The 15,714-nt window shown below is 42.3% G+C and overlaps 1 long non-coding RNA gene across 1 annotated transcript in view; it reads left to right on the top strand.

Moving 5' to 3' along the window:
- The first annotated feature begins 320 nt into the window (after nt 1-320).
- Nucleotides 321-15,714, top strand: part of LOC122458448 — a 37,287-nt gene continuing 21,893 nt past the window's right edge. The window contains exon 1 of the long non-coding RNA XR_006278497.1: nt 321-390. This is a non-coding gene — a long non-coding RNA (uncharacterized LOC122458448). The remainder of the gene's footprint in view (nt 391-15,714) is intronic.

Consider the following 15,714-nt stretch of genomic DNA (forward strand, 5'->3'; position numbering starts at 1 on the left):
CTCCACCTGGCAGAAGGGTTACATTTAAAAGTTAAAAGATTTTTAAAAAAGAAGACGAGCCTCACCTCAAAGACTGGGTCAGCAGACCAGATGTCTGAGCCAGGTAGGTAGCCAGGATTAAATTGTCCTGACTGCCATCATTCATGGAGATGGATATGATAGCAAATCAGCTGTCACTCATTTTATAAATGCATGTGTACTATATGGGCCTGTGATATGTAGCTCTTCCTTCTACAGTTCTGCAGGAAAATTTCTATTGAAATGAAATTTCTACAAAAAAAGGTGAACTGTTTTCTCTTTTCTACTCAGGTTGGAATGCATGAGAATATTGGGCTGGATTTGTAAGATGTTGAGTTGAATTGTATTATGAATAAAACAATGTGTTAAACGGTAAGCGCCAACACCTGGTCCCTTTGAAATTAACAGAGGTTTTGACACAGACTTCAGTGTAATCAGGATTTAAGCCTATATAAGTATCACATGGAAATATTAATGTATCCAAGGATGGTATTATCAAATAACATCAGGAAAATAGAATGGCATTGGGTGTTATCGACATAATGATGTAAAATACTGCTCCTTATCTCTCGCTCCCATTTCAGGACATCCAAACATTTTAAACTAGTTTTAAAAATAATTTCCTAGTCCTGAAGTGAAGTGCTTCCTAGTGAGCATAAATTCAGGATAAAAATAAAAGGAAACCTTTGCAAATTTTCTGCAAAATGAAACTGTTATCTGAACCACTGACTGAAATAAATTTTACATATTTCAGACTAAGGATCTTTAGTAAATGTTTAGTTACCACATTCAAACCTTTCAGCACCTCTTTCAGATTCACATCAGACTTATTAAAATATAACTGAGTTAGAGAACACAATGTAGATCTCTCTATTTAAATAATAGGAAGGTTGTGTAATGAACCAACAAAAGCCAGGAAACTAGAAGCTCTGGCTGACAGTCTGTCCTTAATTCACACTGTGATAAAAGCAAATGACACTATGGAGTTCCAGTTCAGTTTTGACTTTGAATTTCTTAGCTTTTTTTTTTCTGATCTGAGTCATGACCTCATTGTAAAGTGTGGTTTTTGGGGTCAGACTTTCAAATCTGGCTTTTATGTTGTGGTCACAATGTGTGTCAGCTTGTTGCCCAAGCAAATCTGTTTGCACACACAAAATAAAAGCCTTGAACTGTAATTGGGAACTGAATGTATTCTGAGTGTGGCTGTTCTGAGCAGAAGCTCAGATGAACTTGCAACCATAACGTTGCCCCTAGAAGGGGGTATTAAAAGACTGCACTTGCCAAAGCCTGTGTGAGTTGGCATCAATGCTGGTGAGCTTATTAGCATGTGTGTAGGTTCTTTGTTTTTAATATGTTGTTCTCTGTACTGCTCTCTCCTTAAGAGCACAGTAGATGGGTTTAGAAATAGCTGTGTGGTAACTTAGGCTATACACCTCTGTAAGATCTCCTGTGTAGCTGCTCTATGTCCTGCCAACATAGCACTGTGCACACAACCATTTATGCCAGCAAAATGTATGTCACTCAGGGGTGTGTTTTTTCACACCCTTGAGTTACATAGGTTTGTGGATGTAAGTGGTAGTGTAGACATGGCCTTAGATCTGCAGCAAATACCCAATTACCCATCACTGAACGGAAAGCAAGCAACTGCCTTAGGGCAACCTGTCTGTGCTGTGAAGGACAGTGAAGGCAAGGGAATTGTGAAGTCTGGGAATACCCTAGTCTGGAGGGAGAGAGACGTGTCTCCACCCACAGAATGCCAGGAGCGTGTGTGCCCTGGCTGAACCATTGAGGGGAAATACAGGCTCAGGTGCCCTGAACTGTGACAAGTTTTCTAGCTTTCAGTCCTGTTGTAGTTTATTGGCTAATTATGCATCTGCTATGTAATAGAATGATTCACTCTGAGCCCTTCTCATTTACTGTTTCCTTGAGCTATTTATAAGTCATTTCCAAAGATGCCTTATTTATTGAGGACATACTACATTCCACAATTATGAGCCTGTTCCTGCTTCCAGTGAAGTCAATGGCAACATTTCCATAGACTTTAAAGGAAGCCCTCTATTTAGATTGAAATGACTGTTTTGAATAGCTTTCATTTCATCATAGTTAAACATAAATGTGTCATGTATTTTTATAACATATGAGGCACTTACAGATCATTGGGGTTCATTTATATTCTAGCTCATGTATTGTCTTAATTCTTGAGTTACCCAGAGGTAACTGAGAACATAATCTGAGTTTAGACTGCCCAAGAGGGATAGAAGTCCATTAATATGTTACATGAGTTTCTTTTTTTCCAAGCCAAATGGTAAAACACATAATTGGGAATCTAGCCATCCAAGGTATCTTCATATTTCAGTTTAGATCATGGGCGGCAGGTGAATGCACTGTTGGGGGAGACTAGCTTCCATCCCCTCCCCCCTTCCCAAGGTCCCCATCCCTCCCTCGCCGAAGCCTAGAGCACAAACCCCCAACAGCCACCAGCCCCCATGCAAGCCCCCAGCTCCAGAGCACTGGCACAGACTCAGCTCCCCCAACCCAGAGTGCCCCTAGCCCCAGTAGTGCAGTCCCAGTGCTGGACAGATGGGTAGTGTGGCGTGGCCTCAATCCCAGTGCCCCCAGCCCAGGACCTTGGGTGCACCAGCCCCAGCCTGTCTGCCCCAGCCTCTCTGCCACAGAAGAGCATCGGAGGGAAGGGAACTGAAGCAAGGGCCTGGGGGAGGAGCATGCGCAGAGCCATGCCAGGCTGTTTGGGGAGGCACAGCCTTCCCCTGCCTATGCTATCTACCACATCTCCAGGACTTTGATATTAACTGTCCTTAAATTATTTCATTTTACAGAATTGCTTTCCATGTTGTTTTCTATGTATGAGAAAGAGGGTAGTTTTTGTAAGAACAAGTCTTCATGGGATTGTTGCGATATAGTATTCCTGCAACCTGTTTAAGAAATCTTCTTGCCCATTCCTGACAATGTCTCCTCAATAAACCTTAACTTGAATAACCAATGGAGGGTGCTAGTAGCAGAAGAATTTAAAAAAAAAAACCACCCACCTCACTAGAAGGAGGTATTTAAAAAAATTAGAACATATGAGATAAAAAGGTGCAGAGAACATGAGTCTGTCAGCCAAAGTCTGAGCTGATAAAACCAGTAGTTTGTTGAAATGTAACGGTTTTACCAAAATGCTAGGAAAGTAACAAGCTGCCCATGGGAAAAAAAAGTGGCGGAATGAACATTTTAATTAACTCGTTACAATTTTAATTAAAAACATAATGTGTCAGGAAAATGAATAATGCCTTGGGGCAATAAAATAGCTAGATTTTCTGTTGAATCTTCTGCTTCATATCTTTTATGGAAGTAGAATATTATTAAGGAAAAGAGTTCCCTCCTCACACCTGCCCCAACCTAACCCAAAATAAAAACAGTTTGGACAAAATTAACCTCACAAAGTGAGTATGAGGGTCTCTGATGCACTCTCCTAATGTAGACTGTCCCAGGACAGTGCCTGCATTTGATTCAAAAAAATCTTTAAATTTATTCACAAAGACTACTCCATAACTTTCATATGTGGGTGAGAATTTTGGGTGCCTGGCCTGAAACACCTGAACCTTGGGCCTCATTAAGAAGCGCTAAGCACCCACCCTTAGAAAGCCAAACTCCTTTAAGGCATCAAGTTGGACATCCCAATTTGAGACTTGAGGTACATAAGTCTTTGCAGGATCAGGGCCTAAGTATATCAGGTTTAAAGTGGGGCATAGGGTTTGTCCTGGCTCTCTGTGCAGGGGTGGATTTTACCCAGTCTTTATACTTTTTAGTTCGAGGTGCAATATCCCACTTCTAATATACAAATTCAGTATAGTTTTGTTCAGTTATAATATCTGTTCTTTCATCCTACTGTGCTTAAATCCCCCTCCCCCCAAAAAAGCCTCATATCAAATTTTAGAAATTAACTGGGCAATAATCAAAAGACCAGAAGTTTTGTGGTGGGTTTTTTTTTTAAAAAAAAGCTCTGAAGGAATGACACAGTTGGGCTAAATACTGATAATTAGCACCAAAAGACATCCACAGACTAGGAAAAGCCTTAGGCCATGTCTATACATACAGCACTGCAGCACATGAGCACTTGTGTTGCTCAGAGGTGGAATATTCACACCCCGAGTGACATAAATTTTGCTGACATAGGCTGTAATGCAGACATAGCCTTGGATGTAGAGCCTTTTCAGAGGATGCTGGATTATCCAGAATCCAGTTCTTTAGAAAAAACCAAGAGAAGTATTTTTAGCCATTCCCAGGGAAGAGCTTGTTTTTTACCATACAAAAAAGTGCACTGCTCTCCAGACACACTGCACCAAGGGAGGTGTGAATTTCCACCATTCAGTTTAATAAGGTGTTAACTTTGAAACCTAGTTCTGTCCATGTAAATGCTAAATATTAAACAAGTTGTCCAAAATATAACAACTCGAGCCATAAAAAGAAATTCAATGACATTGTGTGTTTAAAATTTTAATTCCATTCAGTTCAAGCCACAAAGTAAGGGCTAGATTGTGGACAACCCTGCATGAGTGCATTAGGATTAGGAGAAAGTTCAAGGAGACATCCCTTGCTTCTGCTCCTGCACACAGGCCTAGGCCATTCTTAATCTTCATGCCCACAGACAACAAGAGGTGTGGAACTCTAACAGTGCTAGAAACCGTAGGCATGGGTGAAAAGGTGGAGCCATCCACACCAGCAAGGTATGCATGCCACAAGTGTTAAAGGGTATAACAGATACCCCGCAGTGATCCAGCAGCATTCCAGCCATTGTGCTTGCCTCAGGGAGATGTTGCCTGCTGACAGTCCTGCTACATGTCCCCTCCCATGGGCAGTGGCTTAAATCTGCAATCTAGCCATATCCTGTGTCTGACTGTAAGAGTAAAGTTGAATGAATTCATTTTTCAGTTTGAAAAATGTTCAGTTCAAACTGAATTGTCACTTTTTCCATGTCAAATTGGAAAAAAAAAATCTTTTCAGGTTGAACTAAACATTGTTTCATCTAAAATGAGTTGGGTTTTTTCTATTTTCCCTTTTTGTTTCAGGTTGATTTGGGATGTTTTTCACTTTTTTAAAAAATTGACTAACTATCCAGATGAAACACTGTTTCCAAATGAAAAGTTGGAACTTGTTCTGAAATGGTCAAAACAAGCCATTTTGACTTTTTTTTCTATTAAAAAAAATTCTAGTTGAAATTCTTGGCCAAACTCGAATCAAATTCATAAATAGTTTTGGTGCCCTGAAAACTGCAGGCAAATTTACCATTTGTTGGCAAAGTTACCATTCTCCACAAAAATGTCACGAACTCTACAAGAGTTCCCATTTTCATGATGGAAATACAAGAAATTCAATACATGCTGTGTATAGATTAGTGTCATACTAACAATACTAGACCAGATCCAGAAATATTTGTGAGATTTTCTAGACTGATGAGCACCCAACATGTCCTGTTGTCATCCATTAGGTCTGGGTGGATGCTCAGCAGCCTTGATACAAATGTCACTTATTTGGTGCCCACATATGTACTGAGCCTATCTTTAGGCTTCTACTTAAAAAAAAAATCTTGGCTTTGGTTAAAAGTCATCATCATGTAGCTTACTCTGCTTTGTTACCTCTAGAAATATACAGAATACAGGGTGACTACTGATTTGTACCAAGTGCTGTCAATTATTCATGTGATATCTAGGATTTATTGAGCTAAGCATTGCTATGTGTGCTGTATGTAATAAACTGATCTAGCATAAGTATAAATAGCCATATAGCCTCAATAGCACTGGTAGCTCAGCAGTGACTGTTACTGCTATGCAGAGTACCATCTCCACCAAAACCATAGCCTGAAACTCCAAGTCTGAATACCCCCAGAATTTTTGGGTTGTTCAATAGGGGAAATCACACCTTTGGCAAGTCATTTAGCCTCTCTATGCCTCCATTTCCCACCAGTAGCCTGGAGATACTTCCCTATCTCAGTGTTGCAAGGATAAATGCATTAAAGACTGTGAGGCACTCACATCCCATGGTAATGGGACCCCATAAGAACTGAGGGGAGAGAGTGAGCATATGAATCTGAACTTCTCTAGAGTTCACTTTGCGGGTATTTGTGCAGGCCACTCTGTCATAGCAGTAAAAATATTGGCCGTAGAAAGTTAGCTGTTCCTATTTACAGATGCCCAAGTAAGTCCAATTATAAAGCATAGTGATGAAAGCTTATTTGGAAATCTCAGTTTGCTTAACTATCAGGTGATATCATCCACTGATCAATAAAAACATAGTAAAAGCAAAGTATCCAGAGGACAGTTTTCTTTTTTTTTTTAAAATCTTCCAATTCCTTTTACTTCTATAGATAGTTATAGTAGAACCTCCTGCATTTTTGTGTGTCCTCACTACTTATTGATGGGTCATGCATCTCCTCTAAAGCAACAGCATGAAAGCCCTTTTCAGAATAAACATTCAAGGATGAATAGCTACAATATTTCATAGCAAGTATGTTTGCTGCTGGCCATATTCCCTTCTAGGTCTGGCACTAGAGCAGAGGCTCATTAAATTGCATGAGATAACACTATTCCTGCAGAAATGGCTTTGTCATTGGAGCTGCAGTGATGTTTGAGTCCTCTAGAACTGATTTCAGACTGCCACCTTTCACAGGCCAGTATCTAGGTGCCAACTCAGACTGCATTTTCTAATGGTGTAGAAGGCAGTGGTGAATGTGAAAAGTTGAAAAGATGGCACTGTGAAGAAATATGCAATCCCTAGAAACCTTAAAAGCAACTAAGAAATGAGGACCTGTGCCATGAAAAGCAAGACTTTACCTTTCAGATCACTGCAGTTTAAGCCACAAATGTGTCTAGTTCACATAACGCTCTGATCTCCCTATTGCAGAGTTATAGGTTATAGCTGTTCATTTTCCAGAGCTTGAGAGAAAATGTGAACCGAAACTTACAATAAAGGAAATCTCTTTACTTTATAATAATCACATTTGCTATTCATCTGTAACAGGGTCAGCACCTCTGCTCCTGAGCACCCCCCTTTTTGCCCATTCCATATCTGCAGTCTCTGTTTGAAACAGGGTGGCAACCACCTCTCATGGGCACCCCCTTTGGATCAGTTGTGAGCCTGCTGTTTCTCAGTTTGCAATGGGGTGGCACCCACCTCTCGCAAACACCCTCTCCTGCCGATTATTTCTTCGGCATGTCTTTAGTGACTCAGCCCTCCAGCAGCGGCAGCTCTACCAATTTTGCCGCCCCAAGCAGTTGCCACCGAATTGCTGCCGCCACAGCAGGAAGATCAGTGGAGCCACTGCCAAATTGCCACCGCGGCAGGAAGAGCGGCGGAGCTACCGCCAAATTGCCGCCGCAGGACGTGGACTGCCACCCCATTCTAAATGCCGCCCCATGCACCTGCTTGGAAAGCTGGTGCCTGGAACTGGCCCTGCCTTCCGGTCAAGTCACACACTCTGTCTGTAGGTGGAACGAACACACACACACCCTTCCGGGGGTATACAGTCTTTACCTTCTCACAGCCCTCGTATGGGACCATACCATCAAGCCTTCCTCCCTGGAGATGCTGTCTTTTCTAACAGTCCAACGGGGCCCATCACAGCACCCTCAGTTGGTATCTTTTTGGCAGCCCTCCTTGGCCTCAGTCTTTAACAACCAGCAGGGCCCAGCACAGTACCCTCACTTGGTCTGATTAGATTCTGGGCTCAGTCCTTGCTCAATCCCTGCAGCCAGCCAGGAGCTCCTTCCTAGCTCCCCCAGTCTTCAGCAGCTCTCCCCAGGCTCAGTCTTACCCACGCTGAGCTGTCCATAGTCCTGCTGCTCTTCCAACCAGCCAGGAACTCAGTCTTTCCTCTTTTAGCTCCAGATAGCCACTGACTGCTCTGTCTCTGCTACTGCTTTTTTTTTTTAATATGGCCCTCCTGCCCCCTGACTGGCTGGCCTAGGTGCCCCTCTGATTGGATGCTTCCCCCACAGCCACTCTAGGCCACCTGGAGAACTTTTTCTCTGCTCTTTTCTGGGGTGGTGTGAGGCAGGGCTACAAAGCCTCCAACAGGGGGCCTTCGGACCTAGTCCACCGCATCACATCTTTTGTTCCTTTTGTTTACTATCAGATTGTAGGCTAGCGGAACATACGGTAGTAAGACTTAGCCTTCCAGATGCAGCAAAACAAAATATATGTTCAAATTTTTAAACAATTTTCTTCAGCTGTGTTTGTAGCTGTTTACCTCTCATGAATATTCCACTGAATGAGTTTGTTTGCTTGTTAGTTATTGTGGTGTAAATATCCATAATAACAGTTAATTTTATGGAAATATTGAAGAATATTCAAGGAAAACAACACTCCATTCATTTTTTGCAACCATTCATGCAGGAAACTTGATTCTAAGAGTTTCATTCACTAAAAGGGTGATAACAAACCTAGGGAAGAGATCACACAGCTCATGTTTCAAATCTTGAATATTTACAATAAGCTTCAACAAATTATTATGGGAATTATCCATCACATCATTTTGAAGAATAAATTCAGCAAAAATCACAATCTCCCTGCAGACAGCTTATGAAGGGAAAAAAAAGGAACTTAATGAAATAAATTACTTGTTACTAATTCTGGTTCAGACTGTGATACTCTTACACCAACTAGTACTTCACATCACAAATCCCATTGACTTCAGTGGGACAATTTGTGGTATAAGGTACTAGTTAATGTGAATAAAGATACTGCACTCTGGCTCTTAAACACAGTTTTACTTATGTATTGCATAGAAGCACTTCACTGATAATAGTTACAAATAGAATGCTGCAGCCAGAACCAGTATTTTGGGCTGTGGCAATAGCTCCTTCCCCCACCTCACAACTTGAGGAACCTGGAAAGGGCTTGTCTTGGCTTTCATTAAACAAGAGGTAAGTTACTAGCCCTTTGTGCTTGAGAAGTATATATTAATTTATAAGCCAACCTTAAGTGTGGAAGGGTCAGTTAAAGATGGCAGGTTATCCATGGTTCCTCTACTGATGTCTGTGGCTGTTTTTTGAGCTTCCTTAAAATCATGTCCCATTTCTTTGGCAGGACACCAGACCTACTCATGTCTTTGAAAGTCAGTCACCAGGCTGACGCTTAGGGTTGTCAACTTTCTACTCACACAAAACCGAACACCGTTGCCCTGCCCCTCCTATGAGGCCCCACCCCAACTCACTCCATCCCCCCTCCCTCTGTTGCTCTCTGGGCTGGCTCAGGGGGTGCGGGCTCTGGGGTGGGGTCAGAAATGAGGAGCTCATGGGGTGGGAGGGGGCTCTGGGCTGAGGCAGTGGGTTGGGATGCAGCAGTGGTGTGGGCTATGGCGGGGGTGTGGGCTCTAGGGTGGATCTGGGGATGAGGGGCTTGGACTGCAGGAGGGGGCTCTGGGTTTGGGAGGGTTCAGGGGTGGGACGGGGGTTGGGGCTTGGGGGTGGGGCACGGGCTTACCTTGGATGGCTCCCAGTCAGTGGTGCATCAGGGCTAAGGCATGCTCCTTGACTCAGAAATGGCCAACAGCAGGTCCAGCTCCTAGGCGGGAGGCCAGGAGGCTCTGCGTGCTGCTCTCGCCTGCAGCCACTGCCGCCCCTGCTCCCATTGGCTGTGGTTCCTGGCCAATGGGAGTGCAGAGATGGTGCTCAGGGTGGGAGCAGTGTACAGAGCCCCGTGGCCCCCCCAGCCTAGGAGCCGGACCTGCTGGCCACTTCCGGGGTGCAGCACTGGTAGAGACTAGTCTGCCTTGGACCCATAGCACCACTGACCAGACTTTAATGGCCCGGTCAGTGGTGCTGACCGGAGCCACCGGGGTTCCTTTTTGATCAAGTGTTCCAGTCGAAAACCAGACATCTGGCAACCCTACTGATGCTGATGGCACTGGGGCTGCCAGTTGATCCTGCCAATGTGACCTCTCGACACGCGGAGGTGAGATCGAACAGCATGAGAGAGAGCTTGGTCTAGTTCAGTGTTTCTCACGTGACCGGTCTGTGGTCCAGCACTGGTCCCTGAGATCTCCCTGACACAGTTTAGGAAGACGGAGGCACTGGTCTAATGGATTGACATGGAATCCAGAAGCCAAATTCCTAACACTGGCTGTGACATTGACTCCTTCTGAAGCTTTGGTTAAGTCACTTTGGCCAAGATTATCAAAACTAGGCACTTCACATTTGGCTCCTTGTGGCTTGTCTATGTGGAAACTGGAACCAAAATAACTAAATTGGTTGCCTTTAGTTAGTTTGGTGCAAATTGGTGTGTGGGCACTCTTCTTTTGGAAGAGTTTGATATAACTTGGGTCCATTTGTTACCCACTTAAGCTAAAGGAAAAGAGGACACTTATTCCAATATGAAAATGTCCCAGAGACAGGACTAAAAGTGTGCATGACCACTAATTTAGCTATTCTGGTTCCAGTTTCCACATAGACAAACCCCAAGTCCTTACTTATCAGCTTTAAAAAGTAGCCTGACTTTGAAAAGTGCTCAGCACCCGGCTGCTCCCACTGACTTGAATAACTGGGGCCGAGTACTCCATACTTTGGGAATGTCCAGGCACTTACTTTGGGGCTTATATATGGTTGTAAGCGCCTAGAACAGTTTGTGCCACATAAACAAAATCAAGGGACCAGAAGAGTCCAGCAGGGGATTCCCCCTGTTCAGGGGACCTCTTCATAGGCATAGTTGCTTTCTGTACCCTTGGAGAAGGGGGAGCATGGTGAATCAGAGTTCCACTAGGTCAAATCTTTCACTGATGGAAGGTCCATGAGGGACTTTACATCAGTGGTGCAAGGTAGAGCTGCTCTTTGAAGCTCCAGCCCATGCTGGGGCTGGGTGGCTCAAGAGCAGGGAGTCTCAACTAGCTTCCTGCATCCTCCCCTCCCCCCCCCCCGCATTCTGTATGAGCAGACCTTGAAAGGAGTAGAGAATCAAGACCAAAGAGCCTGCCTTTAGGCACCTATTTTTGAAAATGTTGGCTTCATCCTTTCTGCCTCATCTATAAAAATGAGGTTAACCCCCTTCCCTTATACCACAGGTATGATGTGACAGTTAATTATTGTTTGTTAATTGCTCTGAATGCTAATGTTCATCGGAACATACACAAAATCCACTAGTGGTCCTCTGCCTTCCAGCTTATTTGGACAGTTGTCCTTTGCAAAACTTTTGTAAATAATAGCAACTCTTCAGACTCCGCACAAGTGGAGGAGCCCCATTTCTCCTTCCCTAGAAAGCCATATAGGCCACAGGAGAAGCCTCACCCCCAAATCTCCTTCCCTCCACCCCACACAAATGTTTGCTATAATATGAGAACCAATAAACTGTACCTTTTTTTTTTAAAGAAAAAGGGGAGGGGGTGGAGAGACTGGATAATTTTAAGACCAATATTTATATTATTATTTATTAGATATTTTATTTACACAGTAGAATAGGTGCTTTACAGGCCAGCAGGTAAATGTCTACTGCTATCTTGGCTAAATATAGAGGATATCAATCATCATACCTCAGGTTATCAACAGGTCACCAAAGAAGTCGGGAATGAATTTCTCCCTTCCACCCTGGGTTCAACCCTCCAAAACTGGCTTGGTGCATTTTATGGGTTTTCCCCCCTCTGGGCCTGATGTCTAAGTCATCAGGCGAAGACACTGCCTGAGACAGGAAACCAGACTCAGTTGAACCAATGCTCTGTTCAAATATGACAAACAATATGTTTGTACATAAAGGCAGCAACATTTACTTTCTTTCTTGACTTTACCTAACAGACAGGCCAATGGCTGCCAAGAAAAGCTTTCAGAAAAAATCAGAGGAATAAGGTTCACACAAAGGGTTAACATTGTCTGTTGCAGATGCAAAGATAATTAATGTAATCTAACACATCTTGAGGTAAACTAATGTGCATACAGATATAAACAATAATCCCAGTCTTTTAAAGAGCACAAATCTGGTGCTTATTAGAACAGTTCATAATCACTACCATTTCAAGTTCTGCATGAGAATATGCTATAATGAGGAATTTAAAATCATCTAATTAGACATGATTTTCAAAACAGACATAATTAAAATGGTGAGGGATACACAGAAAGGGATGAGAAAACACTGATAATAGGCAAAGAGAAAAACAAAGAAATAGATACAAAGCTTCTCCTATATACGAAGTAAATCATACATAATTTTTAAAAGGTACCACACTCACAGGTTTCACACTGCCACAAGTTATTATGACAGGTTTCAGAGTAGCAGCCGTGTTAGTCTGTATTCGCAAAAAGAAAAGGAGTACTTGTGGCACCTTAGAGACTAACAAATTTATTAGAGCATAAGCTTTCGTGAGCTACAGCTCACGAAATTTGTTAGTCTCTAAGGTGCCACAAGTACTCCTTTTCTTTTTACAAGTTATTATGTAACTCTTTTTGTTGGGGTTACAATGGCATAGGTAGATAGGTTCATATTTGTAACTGTCATGACAAGAGGTTAGTTGCCTTTGTTTATTCCGTATGTCTTAGCTTTGGTAGAAAGGCTAAAGTGAACCAGGACAGCGGGCTCTTCAGGCCATGGCTGTTAGAATTGGTAACTACAGATTAACAGTGTATCCAACGTTTCAGTTAAGAGAACCATCTTACCTGTATTTAACCTACTTTACAGTTAGCTGGAAAAAAAACATTTCCAAGTCACCTTAAACAATGTCTTTGGTGTCCTTTTTGTTAAGAGACATGTGGCAGGTTCATTTCCCAACAGGCAGGGAGATGACTTCCTTCTTGTACCTCAGACTGGCATATAGGGTGGATCAATCAGATAGAGCTGGGGATTGAAGGCCAAATGAGACTCAGAGGATATACCAAAAGCACTCCACAAACAGGCACTTTAGAATTAAAAGGAGAGAACATCTTTCAGAAAGCAGAGTTTCCCTTTTAGTGTTAGACAGTGGCAGTGCACCCCAAGATATGAGTTTGGGGGGGTTAATTTTGTTTAAATTAATGTGTATGTAAATTGGTTGGTGTGGGTTCTGTTGTTGCAACCAACACACTTTTAAACCTCAGGAATTAAAGCTTGGAAGGGAAACCTAGCTAGAAGACAGGTTTTGGTTGGTGGGACTGTTCTGCTGCTCAGCCAGCTGATTCACTCTAACAGCTTTCAGGAGTTTCCAGACAGTAACTCCCCACAGAGGAGTCGGTCTCATTTCTTAGATATTATCTTAGAACCTAGATAGATATTTGCTGCATTTCCAAATGTGCCACAGCAGACAGGGAAGTTCAGGAGTGCATATGCTGTTGCTGGGTTCCACAATATTTTGGGTGTGACTGACTACACTCGTATGTTCCCATATTTCACTGGCAGATATGTATTGGACTAGGAAACATTTCCACACTATGAATATAATGTGTGATGCCAAGGACACGGTCTTAGTATAGCTCTTGCCAAATACCTTAAATTGACACATGATGCTCAACACGCTGTGACATGTTTAGATAACTCTGTTCACCCAGTTCTAGTTGTACAGTTGATGAAGTTCTTTATAATTTGGGGACCAAACAGCATGTATTAAATAGGTAAAGCCACTCTTTTTTGTTGTTGTTAATTTAAATAATGTATTAATATTGCGGGTGGTCATGCTTATCTTGTGAGGAATTTTACACAGACTGACCTAACCAAATCTGCAAAATCGAGAAAGGGAAACTTATTTGAAAAATATCAAGTTTATTGAGTAAAAATATCTTACTGTGAGGTGCTGATTCACTCACTATATAGGAAGTGAACAAAGTGTCAACCCAGTATTGCAACAAACACCAAAAAAAGGCACTTTCTCCTAGAAAAAAAGATAAGATAGGTAGTAAAAACACCCATTATTAGCTCTAGGGTTGTGAAATCTCAGACCTTAATCCCACAGGTTCACACTGAGTATTAGTCACCCTGCACCAGAGAGCAATGTAGCTTGGGGGTGGGGGCGGGAGTTCCACACTGGAGATGGAGGAAACATTTATTTCTCCAGTTGCTTAAAACAATTTAAAGGCAGGCTTGAAGCTGCTCAGAAATTTGGAATGTTAAGAGTAAGTCCCAGGGAAAATGGCAGGTGGAGGATATAGTCAAAAATGCCCGATAAATCATGGAACTTTATTTTGGCTCTCATGATGCTGCAATTTATCACATACTCTGACCATCACATATGTAGCCTGTGTACATATAGTAGGCATGTATAAATACATGTATTGAAAAGTAATTGCCCTCAATATAGCATTTTTCTTTAATAATTTATGTGAGAGTTTCTATAAGGCCAGTGAAGCGTAAAATAAGATCCAGGATGCCAATCGTTCATTTCTAGCTCACATCTAACATTGTCCCTTTGACTATTGCTATATGTAATAACCCCAGAGATGACTGAATGCTTACTCCCCATTCAAAAGCCAAAAGATATATAAATTATGGTTTGTCCAGGGCCTAAAGTACATTCAAAAGGATTTTTCTCCTTAATGACCATCTGACTTATTGTTATCATACTGAATTTTTAAGCTTTCTCTTCCTGGTCCTTCCCAGAAAATGGTGTACATTTGAGTGTCCTCTAAAAGATTTGGAGACAGTGGGTGGGATATTGGGAGCCTCAGATGGTGAAACAGATATTTGAATAAAGTGGCACAATGGTGAATGTGCCATCTGGGTGTATAGTAGAAGAGAGAAAAATAAATAGCAAAAATCCTCTCTAGTCATAAAAATCCTTACCAGGGGAGCCTGGCATGAATTATCTAAAAATGAAAAATGTTTAGCCATGTCAAAATTTAGTTCTGTAACCACAAAGGAATGTGTAGTTTAGCAAGATGGAGAAAATTAATTTTCATTACTACACTACCCGGGTCTGCAAGTACAAAGAGTGATTCAAGACAGATTAAATATTTATATACTAGGTGAAAGTATCTAGAGAGGTCTCTAAATGTTTGCTTCCAATTTAACATGCACAATCATTTGTACCTACAAAAGACAAAATATGTTTGCCTACATGCCATTCCAGACCAGGTTCACTGAAGTTAATGCAGCAAGATGTACTTCATATCTCCCTGCACCTGCCTAGTCCCCTGTGCCACAGGGGAGCAGTCACCCTGAGGAAGGGAAAGTAATGTTGTTGATGCCTTCCTGAAAGTTTTCTTTATTTTCTTTATTTACAGCTGGGGCTCTGAAGGAGACTTGTTGACCAAAGCTGTTGATAGCAAGCACCCAACAGCACATCCCATGGCTGTTCCTCTTCTTTACCACCTCTGCCCATTTTTGGGGCTGTGTTGGCTTTCTACAGCCCTGCAGGGGGAGGTTTGAGCCATTTTCTACTGACACAACCTTCTGCCTTTGAGGCCCTGGTGCTCAGTTTATGGCAGCAACAATCTAGGCTGAATCTGGCTCTCGGTCTTGTTGACACAAATGCTTGAGTACACGAAACTGTGGACCTCAATTTAGAGCCTAGGTAGTGACCCTTTGAAAACTTGGCCCTTGATATCTACTTTATTAAGTACACTTCTTAATTGTTATTTGCTCCTGGTGGCACCCAGAATGTATCAGGTGTTATAAAAACACGAAAAAAAAGGCAAAGTCCCTGCTTCAAAGACAAAAGGGCAGAGGAAAGAAGTACAGCATACAAATAAAGTAGCTAGGGTGATAACTGGCCAGGCCTTGGTAATACAATGGCTCTCATAAATCCTTTGGTCT

Source organism: Dermochelys coriacea, chromosome 2 (genome assembly GCF_009764565.3).
Source record: "Dermochelys coriacea isolate rDerCor1 chromosome 2, rDerCor1.pri.v4, whole genome shotgun sequence".
Taxonomy (NCBI): Eukaryota; Metazoa; Chordata; order Testudines; family Dermochelyidae; genus Dermochelys; species Dermochelys coriacea.